This window comes from Sphaerodactylus townsendi, linkage group LG12 (genome assembly GCF_021028975.2).
Source record: "Sphaerodactylus townsendi isolate TG3544 linkage group LG12, MPM_Stown_v2.3, whole genome shotgun sequence".
Classification (NCBI taxonomy): Eukaryota; Metazoa; Chordata; class Lepidosauria; order Squamata; family Sphaerodactylidae; genus Sphaerodactylus; species Sphaerodactylus townsendi.
This window is the reverse complement of record NC_059436.1, coordinates 753557-777560: the sequence shown is the minus strand read 5'-3', so window position 1 is coordinate 777560 and position 24004 is coordinate 753557. Positions and strand designations below refer to the sequence as shown.

Here is a 24004-nt window from a genome sequence, read left to right as displayed (position 1 = left end):
GCAAAATTCACCGCATGCTTATTCAAGAGATCAACATTCCCCCAGTCTTAAGAGCTTAGTTCAGCTTTTAGATCTTTGTTTCACAAAAGTGTCAGGAATTCCTTGAGAAATGAAGTCCATTTGTGGGAACGGGGAAGAGGCCTTAAGTGGAATAACAGACCTATTTAAGCTTTTATATGCCTAAATGCTGTTGGTTTTCTGGAATTCTGCCTGGTGGATTGTTAAGCATGTACGCATAAATTAACATAATCGGTAATAATTGTAAGAAACACAATGTCTTCTGTTTTCCCTTCAACGGGAGGCCAAGACTTAAATAGGTTTGTAGCCACAAAATAGAGTATTTGGGTTCAAGCAATTCCAAAACAGGGCTGAACTCACCTGTAACTGTTCATTGAGGAGTTTTCTGTGCCGGCAATGTGCAATGACTAAATGTGCACGGCCAGTTGCAGAAAACATTTCCAAAGCTTTCTTGTAGACTAGGAGTACCCCTCCTCTCACTGGTACTTTCCCACCAAAACCGCCACATGATCAGGAGGAAGGATACTACTCCCTCAGTTCTCTGCATGCTGCCACCAGAAACCCCAAGAATCTAAGGTTCCATAGAGTTCATAGCAGAGCAGGAGGGAGGAATGTGTTACTGCCCAGAAGACCACTAGATGAATAACAGTTACAGGTAAGCGGAACCCTGTGTTCATCACCATGGCTTCTGTGCAGTCCCATATTGGGAGATTAGCAAGCTCATTTGAGTAACAGAGGCAGGTGTGAAGCTCTCAAAAGAAGAGACCATGGAGGACCACCTTCTCAACAATTATTTAGCATCTCATGTTGACTTTTATTCAGAACTGTCTTATAAAGGAGCAGGGAGTTCTCCATAAGTGTTCTGACTGAAAAACATGCAGGGGTGTAGTAAAGGAAAAAAACAGCACTCTGTTGAGAGAGCTTTGATATGTAAAGTGGTATTGAACCATCACGCACACAAGACAGAGTGTTACAACTTCTAACAACCCACAAGGATGTATGAAGAGTCTGTCCAGTCCTTCTTGGAGCCTGGGAGTCCAAAACAAAATAGTGTTGGGTTCCAAGCAGACCAAAATTTAAGAATCTCACATGCAAGAACTTATGACGTTATTGCGAGGCGAACTATGTTTTTCTCGTAGTATAATGAAATCAGTAATATTTTGATCTTTCCGTAAAAGTAATCTGAAAAGTTATTTTTCTAAAAATGAAACCTTCAGCAGGTTGAAGAATATTAAACATTACACCAGAAAGAATGAGTCTTTATGTAGAAAACGCTTTTCTAACCAGTGATTTAGAGTGTGATTTAAATTGGTTTGATTTAAATCAAATTCGCCCTGCAAATAAGGAATGCAAACCCAGATTCAGCAAATTCTAGGGCTGCCATAAAGGAAGTGTGGAGAAAACCAGAGTAAATAAAATTGGTGTAATGAAAGAATGTTTATTCACTGAAAAGGAAAAAAAGTCACACAGTTAAATGGACAGTTGTAAATGATGACTGTTTCAAATACAGGGTGGGGAAGCACCCTAGGGAGCCTTTTTAGAACACACAGTGCTGGAATTCATGGAAAGTATGAGTGAACTACTGATTGTATCATTCAGAGTTTCCTTTCTGCCAGCTCCAAAACTCAATGGAATGCAGGTAACATAGCTACTGAACGTCACAGAATAGGGAAATGTAAGGGCAGGAGTCTGAACAATGTATGCACAAAATCAGAGGGAAAGGCAGAACTGGAGCAGGAGATCAAGGACAGACTATAAAAGGTGTGAGTAAAACTGCCGATATTTAGGTGTCTAGACCAAAACATGCTCCCAGGTTAATCATTACCTGGCAGACAAAGATGTCAGTAGCCTAAACAATGTTCTTAGTACTACTGTTATCGTCACAGCAGTTTATGCTAACTCTTCCCATCACTGCTCTTTCGACAGATTTCACTTCTAATGTCTCAATTACATATTACGTTGTCTCATCCCACTCTAAGCCTGCGTTGGTCCTGTTGCCAGTCATGCCCTCAAGTTCCATGCTCAAAACTTCATTCTTAGAGTCATGGGAAACCAATTCAGTTTGCACGGATAACAGTCTCCTGACCTGAAATGCCTCCAGAGAGCTGCTTTTGCCCTGTTGGGGAAACTTTTGTGTACCATTAATCTACACCAGTGGTGGCGAACCTATGGCACGGGTGCCAGAGGTGGCACTCAGAGCCCTCACAAACAGAGTGCCCCCCACTCACATCTAGGCTGGCCTGGGCCATTGGGCTCGATTATTAGCATTAAACCTAAGACCTAGTTTTGGGGAAGCAGTGTAGATAACCCTGTTAAGTGCTGCTAAACCCCACTGATTTTCATGCAAAGAACTAAAGCATGATCCTTTACCTGGGAGTAAGCTCGGTTGCTGGCAATGGGGCTTGCTTCTGAGTAAACCCTCCTAGGGTCGTGACTCACCTGTTGGAAGAGTTGCATGGTTGCTTTAAAGCAGAGCCACCGACTACCACCAAGCTTACTCCCAAGTAACGCACGCCTCGGAGCCAACCGCTCTTTCTAAACTAAAACCTCAGTATTCAGGTTAAATTGCCGTGTTGGCACTTTGCGATAAATAAGTGGGTTTGGGGTTGCAATCTGGGCACTCGGTCTCGAAAAGGTTCGCCATCACTGTCTTATGTGGTACTGTTTGCTGAAGTCATGTGAAGCTACTCAGGTATACATTCTTCTGCTACGGCACAGCATGCTATAATTTTTCAAAAATGGGGCACCCTGCTAGAATAATTGGCATGGGGAATCTTTTCTTCAGCAGGGCCATGACTCAACTGCACAGCACATGATTTTGTACGCAGAAGGATGCAGACTCAATTACTGATCTCCACTTAAAGAATCTCCAATTGAAAGTGATCGAAAAGACTTTGCCTGAGAACTTGAATAGCAACTGCCAATCAGACACTGGGCAGATCAACACATTCATAGGATAGACTGGATGATCTTCCAGTCCCTACACTAAATAGCAAAATGTTCTGCTTCCAAGGAAGTGAATGATATGATGCAGAACTTCTTAGCCTTATATCAAAACCGAACTCCCATTTGATTGGACAACAGACGATTGCACGATTAACCATATTTATATTCCATCTTTCCTCCAATGAGCTGAGGATGGTATCCATGAAGAGTAATCCTGTTCTTGCCTAATAACCACCCTGTGAGATAGATTAAAAACGTTTAAAAAGACTGGATAGGAGGACCCACTGAGCTACAAGATCAAAGCAAGCAGGGATTAAAACCCAGGAAACCCCTTAGTGTCTGTAGTGGTGGCTTAACCTATGGCATCTCGAAGAGGCTGTGCTCAGGGAGGGTTTCCCATCAGCCCCTGCTAGCATGGCCGATTGGCCTTGCGGGCAGGGGCTGATGGGAATTGTAGTCCATGAGCATCTGGAGTGCCGTAGGTTCACCACCACGGCCCTAGTCCAAAGCCACACTGGCTCCTTTTTACAGAAGAAATCCAAAAGCAACAGTAGAATAATACCTTCATTAAAACCAACAAAATATTCAAGTTTCCCAGATTTCATCACCAAGCCCAATTAAAAAAAAAAAACACAGCAGGAAGAGGGGGAGAAAAGAAATCCAGTCAGCAGGACTTGGAATTACTGGGACCAAAGTTTTGCAAGAATGAACCTGGGAAGAGAGAAGGCAACAAATTCTATTCTATGGTATGAGGTAGACTGGGACAGAGTGAGTGTGACTAGCCCAGCAATCTTTACGGTTGGGTGGGGAATTGAATTCGCCTCTTCCTATTTCTGGCTCAACAATCACCACTGTCCTAGTTGCTCTCAAAATAAGATCCGGGGATTTTTGCGGCTCAGTGAGATATGGCAAGGAGTCTAAATGTCATTTGCAAGGATAGAGGAGAGCCCTTGTACCCATGTGGATAATGCAACAGCAGAGCCCTCTCAGTTTTCTAGGAACAGGGCAAGGACTCTATCTCAGGGGAAGGGGGTGGAATTGACTCCCTCCCCCCCCCTCTTTCAAAAGGCAGGCGCTCATAACTCTCAGATCACCTCACAGCACTAGCCAGAGAACATTCTTTACTTTTATAAGGGCCAACAAAATCATCATAAAATAATGAGAAAACTTTCAAATTCCCCAGATTTCATCACCAGGCTGGATGTAAAAATAAAAAATGCGGGGGGAAAAAGATCAATTCAGCAGGACTTGGAGTTACTGGAATCAAAAGCCGGCAGAAATGACCTTCGAAAGAGAAAAATCAATACCATCAAAGTCTATCACACTTTTATCCTTCGCTTTTACCCAGGAACTCAGGGCACTGGGAACTAGTAGTTCAACCTCAGGAACTCTAATTGGTTGAGTAACAACAGAGAGACAATCCTAATGCAGTTATCATAAATACCTTTGTTACAAAATTGAACTGTGTTTCACACTATTTTTCAATGTCAAAGAATTTTATAATAGAGATGCCACTCTGTATTCACACACAATAGCAGCCAACTGAATGCCAGAAGTTCTGGTTGTATGTGATACTGGTCTCTTTCTATCCCTAACAGCAAACCTAAAAATTTTTCCAAGATGTCTTCTGACTCTTCTTAAATGTTATTAACCAGTAATGAAGTTGTTTGCAGCCTCTGGAGCCAAACCCCTTCCAATCAAGGAGCAAGAATGATTCAAACTAGGATCAGGGCCTTTTGAGTTGCAGCCCAGTAAAATCAGCTAAGACCTGACCTTCTGGTATGTACAGCCAATGAAAAACAACCTTACTAAAATCAAATTAGAATAACCCTCTGAAGGGGATTCTATTACTATTCAAGTGCAAATTAGTCTCTGCTAGAAGTTTCAGCATCTCTAAGAAGAGGCAGCAGGAAATGGAAACAAGACAGCATAAGAACAGACTGAAAGGTCTACATAATATTCGGGTCAAACCCTTCCTAGAAATGGAAACCGTCTGGAAATTTTGATGCCAGAGCAGGGGAAGAACAACATTGCACTTACCTGTAACTGTTGTTCATAGAGTGGTCCTCTGTGCAGGCACACATGGGTCTGTGGTTGCGCAGGCCTGCCACAGACGATACTGGTCAGCTTCTTTAAATAATTATCCTGAAACTCTCCGGCCCCCTCCTGCCCCTGATGGGCATGAAAATTCCCGCCCAAACTGTCATGGGACATAGCAGGGAGCACACCCTTCAACCCTCTGCCAGCCTCCACAGAATAACATCCAAGTACAACTACACTTTAATGAACTGCAGAACAGAGAACACCAAGGCAGAAGGGAGGGTATGTGTGCCTGCACAAAAGACCACTCAATGAACAACAGTTACAGGTAAGTTCAACACCAGTGATAAAGCAACTTTTTTGATTCAGGAGACCCTCCATCTGTGGGGCAATCTTTCTGCCTCTCCACCAGGTGAGATATTTTCTTTTCCCCTATTTCCCCTATCATCCATGAACAAGCTCTCCCTGACTAGAGCCCTGGGTCTCCCTGCTTGCACCCCACCAAGGCTAAGGAAGGGGTCTTATAAGTCCTACTGACCTTAGCCAGGGCATCCGGAGCAAGAGACCGTTAGTATAAAGCTACCTTGAGGCAAAGTACCATTAGGGCCTTAGGAGTCAATAACAAACAGGCTCGACAGGTGGAAGGAATGTGTCCCTTGCATAGGAGGCACTTTCTAAAAAGCGCTCCTTTGGGCCCCAGAATAACATGAAGATTTTCCTCGGAAAAAACTCCAGTGAAGCTGACAGCATCCTCTAGTTGTGGCGGTGAAAAGAGAACTGAGGGGAGTACTTCCGTTCTATACTCTATGACTGTTTGGCAGGTACCTCAAAGGAGGTAAAGAGAGGGAGAGCTCGGGAGTGTTTCTGGAGGATTCTTTAAAGACGCTGGCTAGTAATCTGCAGCCCGTCTGCACAGAAGGCCACGAAGAGGAAGAAGGTTTTCATCCCAGAAAGAACACATTTTGGGGAAAGTTGAAATATACTGAATATTTACCTTCTTATTATACTTATTATACTTCTCTGCTTTGGCAACATAAAATGCATCACTGATAACTTAGCCTCTACAATTATACTATTTGGCATATGCATTAAAAATATAAATGCTTTGGTTTTCTCTAAGCAGAACTGTAAAGACCACTGAGAGACACAGGGAAGTACAAACTACTACATCCTTTGCCACTTCCGCCCATGTTATCTTTGGTCTTTGCCATCTGAGAGGTATGAAAAAGTAAAAGCTGACAACAGAAAAACAGAAGTATTGTATTAACCAAAAACTGTCTTGTTTGGCTGGAAACAGGACTAGCAGCATACTTGGATATCTGAGTTAAACTTTATAACTTTCTATTTTATAACACTGATTTGTCTGTACATGTTGGCAATGAAGGATGATGCTAGATGTTTGTAGATGTACTTGGAAGGGGGCATCGTGCAATTAACAAAGACCAGACATGCCATGGATTGTTAGTACCTAGTTAGTAACTTTCCCTCTATTTATTTTGCGTAGCACACCTAGAGTTGTCTTGTAGAACAATCAGTTTGTGCCTTGTAAAATAAAAACACTTTGAATTTATACCCCCACCCACTTCCTCTCCTGTAAGGAGACTCACTGGGGCTTACAAACACCTTTCCTTCCCCTCCCCACAACAGACACCTTATGAGGTAGGTGGGGCTGAGAGAATTCTGAAGAACTGTGACTAGTCCAAGGTCACCCAGCAGGAATGTAGGAGTGGGGGAAACAAATCTGGTTCACCAGATAAGAGTTCCCTCCTCATGTGGAAGAGTGGGGAATCAAACCTGATCCTCCTGATTAGAGTCCACCTGCTCTTAACCATTACACCACGCTGGATGTAGAAGTTGTGTAGTTGGAGAGCATGTGCACATTTCCTTACCCAGTTACTCTGGGTACTAAGCATGCTCAAATTATAATCTCCTGTGGAATGAGACTAGGACAATCCCACAAGAGAGAGGGGTCTAAATTTTACTCGGGGTGTTGGTTGCGAGAAGAAAAAGAATGACAAGACAGTGGCTGGTCTTCCCAATGTGGTGATAAGTTCTCCACATAAACATTAAAGCAAATTAATAGTGGACAAAATTTCTCATATTTAAATACGTGCTTGCAAATACGTTGCATCCATCTACAGTGTAGGCAGGAATTATCATTTGATAATGCTACAGATAACCTTATATAAAAGACATTCATACTACACAGTCCAAGTGACTTGTAACTTAATCAGCAAAAAGAATTTTACTCATTAAGTACAAATGAGCAAGTATTTCATTTTTCCCCAGGGCTCCCCAACATGTCATTTTCCAAAAGAAATCCTCAGAATCACACAAATTTCCTGGGGTTTTTTCTTCTGCATTTGTCTTTTTCTTTTTTTTCCCTTGGCCTTCGCATCTCTAATCCTGCCTCATGTACAATTTCCTTGGTTCGGACCCAGTATCTGGCAAATGACAATGTCAAGAACAGCCTCGACGGTCACGGTTTGACCTATTTTATCAGTAGATTCTACAGCAGGATTGTAACATCTGACTAGAATGCAAACATCTGACGACATGGCAACTAACCTGCCTCACAGAGATGTCACAAGGTATGTCTAGATCCCATAGTATTTATGCAATCTGTCAGAATATTTTCTTAACTCACACACTGGCCATGTTTTTTACCACAATTCTACACCACCGCTTATATTCTATCTGTTCACAGATGTCTGCATGCGCTCTGCAAAGTACACAGATCACTTTTAGGTTTTAAAATGCCCAAACCAGTGAATATTTTTTTTAAAAAATAGTACAGAAGAAATAGAAGTAGAAGAAATAAAACACAGAGCATGTCTGTAACTAACCAGGAAGCCACCATCTACCAAAGACTATGCCCCTTCCCAGTGGTGGGATTCAAATAATTTAACAACTGGTTGTTACAAGCACCATTTTAACAACCAGTTCTGCCGAAGTGGTGTGAACCTGCTGAATCCCACCACTCCCCCTCCAATGTCTTTTATGACAGTTGGGATCATTATATCCATGTGCCCAATCGTCACAGACATCTTGGAAAGTGTTTTAACTAAGAAAAGCTTCCCAGAACCTGGTCAGTTGATTTCCCCATAAAAATTCCCAGTACACTACATATGCAATGTACAAAAGGTATACAACTACTTAAATATAGCCTAATTTAACAGCATAAATTAAGATCTTTTTAAAAAACAAAAACAAAACCAGAACTTACAATTCCTTGAGAAATAAGTCTGTGTGCAGAAAACAAAGATTTGTACTGGAACAGTCAGAGATAAAATTGAAATGGAAAGTGCTGAGCTGATTAAGGTCATGCGTAAGACGCAACACACTTCCAAGTACTATACAAGTGATAATAAAATGATACACAATGGACATAAAAAGATATGCTAAATTCTGCCATGAACTCATTTACCCAACTACAGCGCTTACTGGGCTAGGGACACAGCAGAGTTGCTGTGAAGTACTTCCATCCCAACTTCTCTCTCGCTGTTCTGGTACAAATCTTTGTTTCTTATACAAAGGTAAACCTTACCCAGATCACACTTCTGGTAAACACCTCAAAATATGGGGAAATGCACAGGAACAAATGGGGAAACATCATGTTGATTTCTCTGCAGCAGTGGCTATATTTTAGACTCCTTCATTATATCTAAACTAGCAGTAAAGCCCACTGTATGAACAAATACAGTGGGCTCTAGAAACTGTTGGTAGGTAACAAGAACCTCCCACCCCGTACAGGCTCAAGTGAGAGTGCAGAAAGCCCGGATGTTGCTCCTGTGGGGGCTCCACCTTCCGAGCAGCCTGCTGTCATCCCCACACAGGGTGACCTCTTGGGTGACCTACTGAATCTCGATCTTGGACCACCAGTGAGCAGCCCTCCAGTTGCCATGTTGTCAGTGCAGATGGGAGCTGTGGACCTTCTGGGTGGTGGTCTGGACAGCCTGATGGGTGGGTCCAGCTTTGCAGCTCCCAGTGCAGTCATGCCCCAAAACTTGGGGGCACCCCTTGGAGGCGGTTTGGGGAACCTCTTTGACCTGGCTGGCGGTGTGGGCACTTTGTCAGGATCTTACGTAGGTAACAGCACCCATCAAAGGGGTCAACACCCCCTGCCTTTTCTCCCCCCTTCCACTAGCTCCCTCCACATTCTCCTCCCAAACGCCTGCATTGGCACACAAGGGTCAATGGTGGCCACCAAAAGGGCAACCTCTCCTTTCCTCCTTCCCTGACCCCATGTCACCAGCTCCCTCCTCCTTCTCCGGGATGCCTGCTCCTCTTCCCGGACACCTGTATCTCCATGCAACAGTTAACAGCACAGTTACAGCTGCCAACAGTTGCAACCCTCTCACAGGGAGCAGCGGATATTCTGCACCTGCTCCTCCTCCGGCAGCTGCAAAAAGTACAGTGACTAATTTTTCAGCTATGGGGGAGAAGTGCAAGCATGTGAGAGAGTGAGTAAACACCACCTTCTGCTGTTTGGGTTATTTACCTGTTCTGTGTAAGCCCCACCCCCAAGACATGTATGTATAGCGACTGGCAGGAAGTGAGTTGTCGCCACCACAGCTAGCCTTTTATATAGTAGGATGCCTACTCCTTTCCACAAATGTCTGAATAACAAGGCAGAGACCAGTAACAAAGCAAAAGCTCCTACGTTCGAAGCAGCTGTACTGCCACCACATCCCATATGATAAACATATTGGCATTTAAAGATTAATGCACTTCTGACTGCAATTACCAATATTAGGTAATGATTTGTCTCCACAGACAGGGGAAAAGAGCAGGAGAAAATCTTCTTTTTATGAGACTGGAGAAATGTGTCATCTCTTGGGGTGTTGTGTGGTTTCCGGGCTGTATGGTCATGTTCTAGTAGCATTTTCTCCTGACGTTTCACCTGCATCTGTGGCTGGCATCTTCAGAGAATCCTCTGAAGATGCCAGCCACGGATGAAAAACGAAAATGTCAGGAGAAAATGCTACAAGAACATGGCCATACAGCCCGGAAACCACACAACACCCCAGTGGTTCCGGCCGTAAAAGCCTTCAACAATACGCATGTCATCTCTTGTTTAGAAATTACTATTATTTTTTATTAAGTCCAGCCAGGACACACTGAGATAATGTTATACTCTAGAATGCAAACCTACCACCCAACCCCTGGCAGTCCAGTAGATGAAAGAGAAATTCACTGCCTCGGATTCACCTGACCTACCCAATGTACTCACTGACATACAAAGAACTCCCAAAGCAAGCACAGTCTCCACAAACAACATAAAGCAGAACAGGTTATGTTTAGCACTTTTACTGCATTGCCCGTAGTTGAGCAGGAAAGTAATAGACGTTAACAATAACAAAGAGTGAGGCACTCAGACCCCTTTAAACACTGAGAACCGTTTTCTGACCATTGTACCAACAGCCTTCCAAGACATTTTTTAAAAGTTAAGAGCAAGCTGTTAAACATCACACGTCCTGCTTTGCCAAGAAGCTGCCATCACCAGTTCAGTCCCAGCACGTCAAGTCACAAGGGCTCCCCAGACTTCACCCCATGTCTGATAACATGAACTGCACTCAGTGAGGAAAGGACAATAAAATGAGAGGGAGAGGCTTCCACTAGACAGAATGCAGAGGCCAATTTCAGCAATAACGCTGATGTCAAATAAATATATAAATGTTACCAGTTCTTCCAACCTTTCGTCAAGCTAAAGTTCCACTAGCATACAGTCTTCAGCAACACATTTTCATAGGAACATCGTACCATTTTCATACATATTTCTCCCCACAGTGTCAATCAATTAACCCAATCCTAGCTTCTTGAATTACTGCTGGTGGAGTATAGGAAATAAACCTCCCAAATCTGATATATGTGTCAAAAGGTAGCAGGGAGCTTATTTCGAATATGCTTCTGTTAACTTTAGCTCCAGTTGGAAATGAAGAGCTCAGTAGAATAAAGCCTGTTTATTTTTACTGCAATGAACTATACTCTTTTCCGCAAAAAGATGGTAGTAAATTTGTATATTAATCCGCCATTCCCTGGACCTTCTTAGTAGTAGAATGATCTCGACAGATCATTCTACTACAAAGAAGGTACAGGAAATGGTGGATAAATATACAGATTTACTGTCACCTTTTTGTGGAAAAGAGTATAGAAAGGCTATCTTCAGTTGAAGTTACTACCACTGCCTTGCTTAAATACCTAGTACAGAAAAATTATTTTGATTACAAATGAAAATTTTATTTACATTTGCAATAAATCAGCAAGCAATTTTCCCATAAAATTTACATAAAAATAAATGATATGTAAGGTATATTACATCACTGTTAGCCTTCTGTTTGTTGTTTTTCAACCCAAAGCAGCTTTCTGCTTGAGTTTATAACACATGACACTGAACAAGACTCAAAAGCATTGCTGACGAATCTACCGGTCCTCAACCAATATACCTCCTATTTGCATTATAGCTTTATTTCTGCACTTGGCTGAACATTCTTGTCCTTCTTAGAAGCTTCCGTCACCTAGGCCCCAACACATATTGCCTATGGATATGAGGGACTGTTCCTAATTTACAAAAGGTCATGTTATTCTGTTACTCCTTTGTTCCTTCTTGATTTCCAAAGCTATTCTCCAGAATCCCTATTTGGCATGTTTAGTTGAAAGACTAGGCCAGAACTGCTTCTGGCTTGCAGAAATCATCCTTCGTCATATTTTAGGTCAAGACCAGCAACAGTTCCCCTATAGACCCCAGTCATATTCATGACTAAGTTTCAAACCATTTCAATGCCATTTATTTTAACTAATTTATATTTTATTTTTGCTGGCACTTATCTTCCCTTTTGAAATAAACATTTACCAATGATTTCCTGGGCACTTCAAATCTAAAGTTACTGATTCAGGATGCTGTAGTGGTCCTGAATACTAAAGAGTGGAGAAAGAAATTAAAAGTTGGTCTGGGAAAGAGGGATTTTGAGCAGAGAAAGAATACTTGACAGAATTCTGTCTTAAAATGCTGTCCCAAAATAACTCCCTCTCACATTAAAAGTGTGCTTACCCCCGTTAACAAGCTTTTCAATAGGAGTGTAATTGTAGCAAATAAATGGGTGAGAAAAGAGGCACTCCATTCTGTTTCCATCCCACTATTTCTTCACGCAAAATCCCTGAAGCTGCTCTCCATCTAAAACAGTATGCACTTATTTACACCTATTTACAAGTAATATGTGGTCCTTTTCCATAGCTCTTAAGAAGATGATTAATGTAGTTTTGCCAAAAGATTATACAGATTTCCTCCATGAAAACGTTAAAAACTCTGCCTCTAAGGAGGACCGTCTTGATCTGACTGTGTTTCCTCTCCCTCTTTCTCAGGAAAGTTAAGTATTCTGGACAAGGTGCTCCGTTCTGCCCCGCAAGAATAGCATCACCTGAAAGTAATATTCCTCTGATTCTAAGACACAGAACACCTTTGCCCAAACACTTACAGCACCTTTAAATTGTACAAGATTTCTTCTTACTGAAGCCCTGTGTGCACTATTTACTGTTTGTAAAAGCAACATTTCCTTATTACTCCCATCTTCACATCCTTCTCAGAACAGGCCACAAGAAAACTGTACTTTATAGAGTGTCCGGTTTTTCCACACAGCTGCATGTTCACTGTATTTCCACAGGTATCTGCTGATTGCAGCAAAATTCTTCTGGCAAACAGAATCCTCAGTTCCTCCTGAATAATTAATGCTTATATACAGATGTCATGAGCTTTCTCTCTTCCCTTCTAGTGCCTGCCAACTATTCTACTGGCACATAGCTAAGTCAGTGCTAATCAATGTGAACTAGAACTGTTCCCTACCTTCTTCAGCACCCCACATAACATACGTATTCAAAGTTATGATACGAATGCTTCACTTGTTCATGCCTCTAATCCAACCATTTGCCCTTATTCCCAGTCCTACTAGAATTCCCACACACAGCCTATGATACACCAGTTCCAACAATATGTTTCCCAGTGAATATGCAGTTCTGCCAATAGCCCCCAGACTAGAGGACGAATTCACTATGATTCATCCACCCCATAGCACGTCAGTCAGTGACTGAACTGCATACTCAGAGCCACTGAGTCAAGATGCTTTCTATTCCAGACCTCAGCAACAGCTTAAGAAATGTTTCTCACAAAAATCTCTCACCCATCCCTCATGAATATTTAATTACACCTCATGAGAGATCCCCCCCAACAGTGATATTTTCACTGCCCACTATGAACTGCACAAATCTCCACTTACTAAACCTACAATTCAACACAGACTAACTTAGCTACCCGGTTCTACCACTCAGATCCTAGCATGATCCCCAATTGAGAGGATAATTCGGTTTACCCTCTCATCCCATGCAACACTAAGACCCCATATGGAAGACCCTGACCCAAAAGGCCCTCAGGTGAGGAGCATCACCTGTCTATCTAGCCACGTCACCCACATCCTACTCCGCTCTCATGATATGGCAGGCCAGTGGAGTACTGCAAAAGTGTCAGAGCAGGACTTGCAAGATGTGGGTTTAAATCTTCAAACTGCCATAAGACTCCTTGGGTGACCTTGGGTCAGTCACTCTCAGCCTCACTGACCTCACAGGGCTGTTGTTCCGAGGATAAAAGGGCAAAGGGAAACTGTTGTATGCTGCCCCGAATCCCTTGGAGAAAGGAAGGAATAACCATATACTAGATGGGTCTCACTTGCACCACAGTCAAAATCCCACCAGTCTCACGTTTCAGTATTATATTTCAGCATGCTGATTCTCGCCACCAATGAACATACCCCAAACACACCCCTATAAGTGACCTTCACTCCCTTCCACAGCTCCCAACGACTCCTCAGCCAGGACCTGGCCCCATCACCTCCCAGAGCCGCTATTCGCGGCTTGCAGCATCCAGAACAACCAATGCAGCCCTCCTCAGCCTGGCCGCCTTGCACGGCCTCCACGGCCCCTCTGCCAGCCGCCCCGTCTCACCTTGCTCCTCGAGGACCGCGCAACGCTCTGACAAGCAGCAGCAGCAGCACGGTGGACCCCTGCCAGCTTTCTACAGCAACCCAAGCCGAGGCCCGCGCAATCACAAGCAGTTGAAAGAGAGGGTTGGCGGCGGCTGTTGCGCATGCTCGCCATGGGAAAAAAAGGCAGCCCCGCCTCCGCCGGCTGCCGCACGTTCAGTCCATTTGTCGACTCTAGAACTGGAGCGTGCCTGTTTTGCATGAGCCCCACCCTCTGCCCGGCGGCGGATGTGTGCGTTATTAAGACAAGTCCCGCCCCCTCTCGGGAGCCGGTACCACGTGGCGCTGCGAGCAGCCGCGGGGGTTGGGGGAGAAATGGCACCTTGGCGCGTTTTTAAAGTTCCCAAGTCGAAAAAGAGGAAGACGTTGGCACGCCGGGGGCCGCGTGCTTGGAGAGGCGCGAGAGAGGGACAGTCCCCAGCCGCAGCTGCATTGCATCAGACGCTCCCCCTAAAGCCATCCCACAATCTACACAAAGTATTTTATTAGGCGTAACCAGCCGAATGACACATAACCGCGGGCTTCTGTATTTTTCTTTTGGCCTTGGAGTTTATTGACCCGGATTTCTTTTTCTGTGGGTGCATGCGAGCGCGTGCGCACAAGCACCTTTTGAATGGTTTTTGGGCACTGGTACTAGTACAGCGTCATCCCAGCGGTGTCCCATAACACAGACATACTCGAGTTTGTAAGAAATCCATGATTCTTAGCGTCATTATTAAACCGTTTACTGAGACAACTTAATAACCAGCCCTTTTATCATAGCATAAATCAGACAGATAGCTACGTAGGTTCAGCTACGGCAGCAAAATAGAGCAGGAGTCCAGCCTCACCTTAAAACCTAACATTTAATCCAGCATAAACTTTTCTGAGCCAGACCTACATAAGTCTGAAACAAGTTCGTGCTGGCATTATGTGTTTGTTAGTTTTTAAGGGGTCACAGGATTTCTGTTTTATCTTAGCACAAGTTTTCAGGCCTCATTGTCAGACAGCATGAAGTGTTTGACACTGGCACAGATGGAAGAGGATGCATTACAACCAGAGGCATGGAAATGCCCCCCCCCCTCCACGAGCCGCACCCGTGCACCTCCGATAAAAGAGGGGGGAGAGCCGGCCTGGCTGCAGCCTCCCCACCTCCATCAGAGGCTCCGGACCTCCGATAAAGGTGGAGAGGGCAAGCCCGACTGCAGCCTGCGTCCAGCGCGGCTCCTGGCAGGATCCAAACTGGGCACAGGCTGCAGCCGCCCCCTCCCCACTTCCATCCAATAAAGGTGGGCACATGTCAGAAGGACTAATGCTGTAAAAGATAAAGTAAAATAAAGTAAATGCTTAGAAGAAGAATAAGAGTTTGGATTTATATCCCAACTTTCTCTTGTAAGGAGTCTCAAGGTGGCTTACAAGCTCCTTTCCCTTCATCTCCCCACAACAGACACCTTGTGAGGTAGGTGGGGCTGCGAGAGTTCCAAAGAACTGTGACTAGCCAAGGTCATCCAGCAGGAATGTAGGAGTGTGGAAACATCTGGTTCATCAGATAAACCTCTGCCACTCAGATGGAGGAGTGGGGAATCAAACCCGATTCTCCAGATTAGAATCCACCTGCTCTTAACTACTACACCCTTTCTCATAGAAATGAAACTGGCTCACTTTTTCTTGCAACAATCCTGCCAGGCAGGTTAGTCTAAATAATGACTACCCTAAGACAGCTATATGGTACAATGGTGATTTGATCTTCTATATCTTCTGTCTTAAGTCAATACTAACTTCGAAGGATGACATTAAAACTGCACACAAACCACAAGCAAAAAAGATCTGCTCATTGGGAATAACTGACTTTCAGGCAGTGGTAAAATGGCAGCAATATCAAGGGAGAACATAACACCTGAAGAGGAGCTATCTGTTGTTCCAAAATATGGCTATGTGAAATTTGTAACGGCATCAATTTGCTGAGCTAAACTGACCAGTGATCTACCATGGCATAGGGCATTTTATATTTCAACAAAGGGTGACCCTTTCTGGGTTAAACCAAAAGCCCATCTTATCCAGCACTAGCTTACCTGGATGCATGGGAATTTCATGAACATGGCGTAAAAAACAAAACCCTCATTTGTGGCCTAGCATTAGCATTCAGTTCTCAAAAGTATGCTGCCTCTCACCATGGACAGATAGATTTGCTTTCCATAAATGTGTGCCATCCTTTGGGGAAAAAACCTCCGAAGCAATTTACCATCTTCAATTTCCAGGGCCATAAGCTCCCAACACTGTAAGAGAAATTAAGTGGGTCTGTGCAGCTTATGGTACAAAGGGAGACATTGAGTCCCATATTGATCAAGGGGCAAGAACAGGGGAGGTGAAAAGAGGTAAAGAGAGCTTGTGCTTGGAGCACCATCAATAATAAATGAACAAGATTGACCTGCTACCCTTGCCACCATCTGTCCAAGGTACTCACAACACTATTCAAACAAAGGCATTTAAGATAGTGAGCCTGAATTTCTTTGGGGTGATGGAAACTTGCTAGCTATAATAAAATGCTCCAGGAACAGATTTACCATTAAACTAAGGAAGCTATATAAGACCTTAGCAAAACTGGGTCCTTTATAGGACTTAACTTTTGACAGATAAAAATTAAGTTTGCATTTTTTTAGCAAACAGGGAAGGTAACTTTACTGCTTACAGGGCAATCCTAAACTAACACATTTTAAAACCCATTGACTTGAATGGACTTGTTGTTTTGCCATCAAGGTGCAACTGACTTAACCCTGTAGGGTTGTCAAGGCAAGAGATGCTTAGAGGTGCTTTGCTGTTGCCTGCCTCTGCATAGCAACCCTGATGTTAATGGTGATTTCCCATCCAAATACTGACCCAAGCTGATCCTGCTTACTTTCCAATATCTGACAAGATTAGGCTATCTTGGGCTACCCAGGTCAGGCCAGAATGGATTTAGCAGCAAGATAACTCTGTTTAGGACTGCACTCTGTTTGAATCTACAGGGTCAAGAGAGCGGTAGATGCTCCTCATCCCTCACAGCAGAACATTGCAGACAACTAGCTTGCAAAGTGGACGTATAAACATATTTTATTCCTCACGTTTCTTCCCGAAGGACCCAAAATGGCTTACAATGACATTCTAACCTTCTCCATTCTATACTAACACCCTGTAAGTCTGGCTGTGAGTGAGTCATTGGTTGGGGGGGGGGGTCACAGGGGGCCCCAGGCACCACTTGTGCACATCACGGGGCAGCACATTTGGCTGGATGCTCCCCTCTCCCCCACCCCGCAGGTCAGGAAGGTGGCAGTGAGGAAGAAAGCACAGGCCAGACTGGAGAGGGGGCTGAGGCTGCTGCATCACAGCCCACACAGCAGCCCAGAGGCTTTTGGGGCTGTCTCAAGGGCTCCTGGCTGCTTTGCCTGCGCCCAGGCAGGGAGGGGAAGGCCCAGTCATCTCCACCTCCTACTGCCCCTGCTGACTCCAGTGCCCAGGGCTGGCCAGAACCCTCTTTCCCCTCTCTGACTGCTGCGCTGCCTCCTCACAGGCTAGTCCCTCACGCTGACCCTGCCTGAGCCCTGGCAGAGCAACTAGTCAGCCAAGATCACCAAGGACAACTGAGCGTGCATGGAGCAAGGTCACCAGCCCCCCCCCCCCTCTGTCGGCCCAACACAGTCAGGCTTGCAGGCAGTGGGAGAGACCAGCCACTTTCCCTGTGCAAGAAGAAGAGGATGGTGTGGGAGCCTCCCTATCTCCCAGCAGCTGTGCCAGGCAGAGTCTTGGCAAAACTGGCAATTGCAGCATGGCCAGCTTAAGTGCCGCCATGCTGCACTTGGGTGGCGCAGAGGCAAGACGGGCAAGCCCCTCTTTTGCGGGTCCAGAGATTACTTGCTGGAATCCAACAGTCATGGGGGGTGGGGGGTGAAGGACAGAAAGAGTTAAATGGGAGGCGCCATCAGCCATGTCACCGGGGTGGGGTGGGGGCACAATTTTTACTGGCACTATTTACTGTAGGTATGCCCCTGTGCCTGGCCAAAAGTCATCCAATGAGCTTGCTTGGAAGACAAGAGATTTTAAGTTGGTTCTTCCAGATCCTAATCCATCATGCGAAGTTCTGCACCATATTGACTCTCAACATACATAAAGCCAGTAAGCCAAGTGAGGCTCTTGGTCTATCCAGCTCAGTACTGTCAACTGCCCTTACTACTAAGTCACTGGAGCCTGACCTAACATCCTGAGTTAAGGAACAGAGTTTTCTTCCACAGCACATGACAGATTTCCATACAGGATGGAGCTCTAGCACCTCTACTTTTAGAGACATTGTGTGGTGTATTCTATCCAAGTCCAAACACTTTGCTAAAATGTTTTAAAGGTTCAAATTTAAGGCCCTGCTCTCAATCATTCTTGTGGGTAGTATTCCATACCTGACAACACCTGCCCTCCCTCTTACTTTTGCCATGGGTACCAGTCCAGGAAACAGTAACAGAAGATCATGCAGGGGCTTGCCAGATCTCTCTCTGGATTCTTTCACAAAAAAGAACCATGGGCATATATTTCAACATAAAATTTTTCCCATTAAAAAAAGAACACACATACATACATGTGTATGCAACCTCCACTTGGAACCAGTGAACTATCTGTAGTTAATTAGGGTAAAGCCAAGACTCTTCATTAAACCAATTGGGATTTTACCAGGTAATTTTCAAAGAGTTTTCTCCATTCAAGAATACAAAAAGAGTAGTCTTTGAAATCCATAATTGCAGGTGGCTTTCCCCCAATTTTTACAATTACAGCCTCTTGGTTTACCACAAAATTACATGGCAGAAACAACAGGTTCTGTCATCTTAAAAGAATCTGCTTACGTGAAGTCTTTGATCATGCACAGTGTCTTTAACATGCCAGAGACACTATAATTTCTCACCAAGCCTGTTAGTCCCTTTGTCCTAAAACATTATTGTAAAAGTGGCCATTGGGTTCAAGGACAAGACTTTGTTCAGTTAGTATAGAAACAGTCAAAGGAAAGAAGACACAGAAGCCTGTTTGCTATATATTCAATCGTTAGCTGAGCTGGACAGCTAATGCCATCCTGTGTGTGTGTGTATATATATATATATATACCATGACTCAGTGGTAGAGAATCTGATTGCATACAGAAAGTCCCAGGTTCAATTCTTGGCATCTCCACTTAAAAGAATCTGGGAGTAGAAAAAACTTGGACAGCTGCTGTCAGAGCACAATACTGGGCTTGATGCACCAGAGGAATCGGGGGATTTCCCACTGGCGATTAATCCTGGGATAGTTACCCGAAATATCCAGGTTTCCTCGAGATCTCCTCACAGCCGAACCACGGAACACAGATCAGTCCCGTTTCTGGCATCTTCCCCCTCCCCCCTTATCACAGGATTTTCCTGGACCTGCTTGTATATCCACCTTTTTGAAAAAAACACTCTAATAGAAGATGGGGGCTACACATTTGAGGGTCCATAACTTTGCTCCCCCCCCCCCCCATGAACCAAACTTCACCAAACCTGGGTGGTATCAGCAGTCTCCTACTGATACCACCCAGGTTTTGTGAAGTTTGGTCTATGGACTCCTAAAGGGGGTGCCCCCATCCCCCATTGTTTCCAATGGGAGCTAATAGGAGATGGGGGCTACACATTTGAGGGTTCATAACTTTGGCCCCCATGAACCAAACTTCACCAAACCTGGGTGGTATCACCAGGAGGGTCTCCTAAAGATACTCTGAAATTTTGGTGCTGCTAGACTAGCAATTGCACCCCTGACAGCAGGCACACACACACACACACACACATACACCCCCGGGGCAGGCCTAGATGTCTTCACTAGAAACATGCTGCAGTGAGAATGTTGGAACCTGGATGAAAAGGTGTTGATTCTTTTGAAACTTGGTTGTATCTAGATTAAATTTTCAGTGGGAATTCGGCCGAAGTCAACTTAATGTGTGTTCAAGCCATCTAGCTAATGGTGGTTTCTGAAAAACCACGCAGAATCATGTCATTGAAAACTGTTTTTTGATAAGAAGTAAAACATACAAGAAGCCAAGTCTTAGGAAACAGTATGGAGACGTTCCCACTTAATAACTAACTTTATTGCAGGGTACTTTAATTTAAAAATAAGGAAAACCTGCTGTATAATGCAACCTGCTGTTTATGTACAGGGTGTGAACTTTTGTCTTAGACTGAAAAGGGCGGCGGACTGTTTGAGTTTAATCCATCGTGCGAAATGAAGTCAAATATACAGAACTAAATATGATTCACACAGCAGTAAACAAACAACCCCTGGAGTAATTAAGAGAAAGATGGAGTGCATGACCTCTTGGTCCCCTTCCCTTGTTAACGTTTGAATGATCTGGGCAGAGGCAGTCTTACAAGAAGGAAATGGAGGGAGCTGAGGGGACTATGAAGGATGGATTAATGGGAGATAGACAACATTAGTCCATGGGATGGAATTCACTGGGAACTTCTGCTCAAACTCCATGGACTATTCTGCAGTTTGCTCAGCTCCCATCTCTAAGCATGGTGTAGTAGCTAAGGGCAGGTGGACTCAAATCTGGAGAACCGGGTTTGAATCCCCCCTCCTCCATATCAGCGGCAGACTCTTACCTGGTGAACCAGATTTGTTTCCCCACTTCTACACATGAATCCTGCTGAGTGACCTTGGGCTAGTCATAGCTCTTCAGAACTCTCTCAGCCCCACTAACATCACAATGTGTTGGTTGTGGGGAGAAGAAAGGAGTTTGTAAGCTGCTTTGAAACTCCTTACAGGAGAGAAAGCGAGGGTATAAATCCAAACTCCTCCTCCTCCTCCGTCACTGCAGTTTGGTCCTTGGCAGACAGGAATAGTCACATATTCAGAGCAACATGGGGATGGGCGAAGAACAATTTACAAGTCTGAAAATACACTTCAGACAAAGTGGCCCAAAAGGGCAATAATGGAATGTTCTGTTTCCTGCCATTCATTTCTGTCATTTGTGTCAGACTGAACTCCTGTTGAAGGGGAGAGGAGCCACAGCCAGCAGAAACAGGTCTCTCCATTGCTTGGAAGCCTGGAAGGGGGGGGGGGGGGGGGCGGGCAGGGAGAGTCAGGCAATATCATCTGACCCTATCATCTGATCATCTGAACTATCCTTTTACAGTGGCTTATTTGGCTGGTGTGATTCATCTCCCTGCGGTTTTCTTCTTGATCAGAACCAATTGGTAATGCAGAGTATATTCCTGATGTTTCTGCCAGTTCAATGCCCAAGCATGCAAGACCTGGCTACAGTTGCTACTTCCACAAGCAGACAAAGGCCAGGGTTTCTTTGCAGACTGAAACACATGAATATTTAAAAGGTCTCCTCTCGGCTTTGTGACAAAGTCCTCCTCACCTCATTTCAACAAATGCTCCGGATACCTGCCTTCACATTTCACCCGAGCCTTAGCAGAACCCGATCTATGCTAAAAAAAATTCTGTAATTGTTTTGGCAGGTTAATGGTATAGCCATGGGGTCCACCACTGTACAGGAAGTCTGAAACTGATACGTATTATAGACAACCTATATTTAGATCCTGCTTATCTCTCCAGCAGGGATTCAAAGTGGCTTATAACATCATCGCCCCCTCCTCCATTTTATCTTCGCTGGTTTATGACACAACAGCCACTGCCTTTGGGTTGCACACACCAATTTGACCTAGAGATAGTCACATTTAAACTACTGTCTTAACTGTTTTCAAATGCAAGCATCCATTACAGAAAACCTTAAATCTTGTGGTTACTCTTAGAGTAACATCTAAGCCCAGGGACTTCAAGGAATTTAAGAGTACAATTCTGTTTAGGATTGCACTGTAGGAGAGTTACTCTTGATCATATTTGTTTTGTTTTAAAATGAAGTATTCAGGAAGATGAAATGACATCATCCTCAGAAATAGCTGTTTATTTAAATGTTTTTACACAGGTTTCCCCCCCCCCCCAAAGGGATTCAAAGCAGCTTACAATTAAAAATCTCATATAAATGAACATAAAAACAAACTGATACAGGAAGATCCACAACTGCTTGGACTTCTTTGTTCACTTCTGTAGTTCTAACCCCAGGTCTGGCAAAGCCCGCGGATGCAGAGAAGAAAGAGGGTTAACCACCCACACCTTTCCTAGGTCTCCCCTCGGCAGCTTGGGTAAGATGTGGATTCTTCCTCCCTGGACTGCAGTTGCATACCTTACATGGGCCAACTTGATTGGGCATATACCTAATAGTTTTCCATGATCTCAATCACCTGCTTCCCATTTGCCTGATAGGCTGGCCAGCCTGGCTCAGCTGTAGCTGCTGTTGGCCGTTCCTGAAAGGAGCCACTTGGTGACATAAAGGAGTATGCATTGCAAGACAATACTGACCCTGTCGCCACGGGAGCTATTGACAACCCAAAGGTAGAGGTCATGGCCACTCACTGCAGCTCCAGTAAATCCAGGAGAAGGTCCTACCTCAGAAGCGAAACAACAAACTATGTCTTCGGCCAGTCCTTGATTCAATAACTGGCTCATATGAAAGTATATGTTGTGAACCATGGACTTCAAATCCCTTGGTTTGTGCCCAAGGGCTCATGCCTCTGGCCACACCTGAGTTTTATACCTGCAACAGGAACGTAAAAGCAAACATTCAACAAGTTATCACAGCTGGCACAGATATTCCCCCACCCTACGTCCCATTTTTCCCTAGGATCCCAATGACCCCTCAGAAAAGATACCAGTTACATTAATAATTTCCTTGGGTAATTTATGTGCAAGCTACCGAAACTTAAAAATCTGCTTCCTTGCCGCAGAACGCCTTAACAGCCCATTGGTGGAAAGCATGACCTTTACAATGAAGATAACGCAGTAAGGAAATCTAATCACTTAGGGAAAGACTCACTTATGGCAGCAATGAATTTGGCAGAGCTAAGATCAGAGATTCATGAGGGAATTCAGGAACAATTGGTCCAAGTGCAAAATAAACCTTCATAACGATTTTTTAATAACCCAAGGCACTGGAATAACGGTAGGAACAAAATTAGATAAAGAATCACCCTTGTCAGCTTTAGTGAGAGATCTGCGTCACATATGCCACACTTCAAGATACAATGAAGGCACTAAAGAACCACACTCACAATTCTAACGCAGTTTAGAGGTCTAGTTAGAACAGAAGAGTAAAATACTTTAAGTATCCCTTGTAATGTTTCAACACTATCTTTCTGCGCCTCAGCTAGACTCCATCATAATAGGGAGAACTCATCTTTTCACAGCTCTTATGGTGACCCAAAGGCAGAAGACTTTAAAAGGTGGTTTGTCATTGCCTGCCTCTGTGTCACACCCGTTATTCCTCATCCAAATATTTGCCAGGGTTAAGACTGAAAGTATGTGACTGGCTCGAGGTAACCCAGAAAGTTTTGATAGCAAAATTTACACCCTTAAAAGCCTCAAAATATTAATCTGGTCAGATAAGCTGCTATTACATTATTATAATTTAGAACAAAAGGCCAGCTAAATACTGGACATGAACCTCCTTTCATGACATTGCAGCTCCTCTCAGAGCAGCAGGAATTTATCATGAGTAGGGACACGCCACAAGATTGTCAGTTCTGTGTATGGAAGCAAGATGCACGTAACTTGAAATCCAACAGGATAGGGGTTGTTAACCTAAAGACTACCTACATCAGGGGTAGGATACTCCCATCAGTTTCTACCAGCATGTTCAGGAACTACAATTGGCCATGCTGACAGAGGCTGATGGGAATTGTAGTTCCTGAACATCTGGAGAGCCGCAGGTTCCCTACCCCTGACCTACATCATACTTGATCAGCCCATACTCCATCTCATCAAAGATTCAGCAAAGAAAGAAGTCCAAAAAGATAAGTCATGGGAGATCTTACTCACCTAGCTCAGAGAAACAGGAGTACTCAGCAAGTTTCAGAACAGCAGGAGAGTACTGAACCTTTTCTAGAAAATTGGACCAAGAGAGAGCA

At 44.2% G+C, this 24004-nt stretch overlaps 1 protein-coding gene across 1 annotated transcript in view; it reads right to left on the bottom strand.

Moving 5' to 3' along the window:
• SLC39A14 (solute carrier family 39 member 14) overlaps positions 1-14125 on the bottom strand; it is a 40790-nt gene extending 26665 nt beyond the window's left edge. The window contains exon 1 of the mRNA XM_048512841.1: positions 13996-14125. The gene's annotated coding sequence lies outside the window, so the exon portion shown is untranslated. The remainder of the gene's footprint in view (positions 1-13995) is intronic.
• Positions 14126-24004: the final 9879 nt, after the last annotated feature.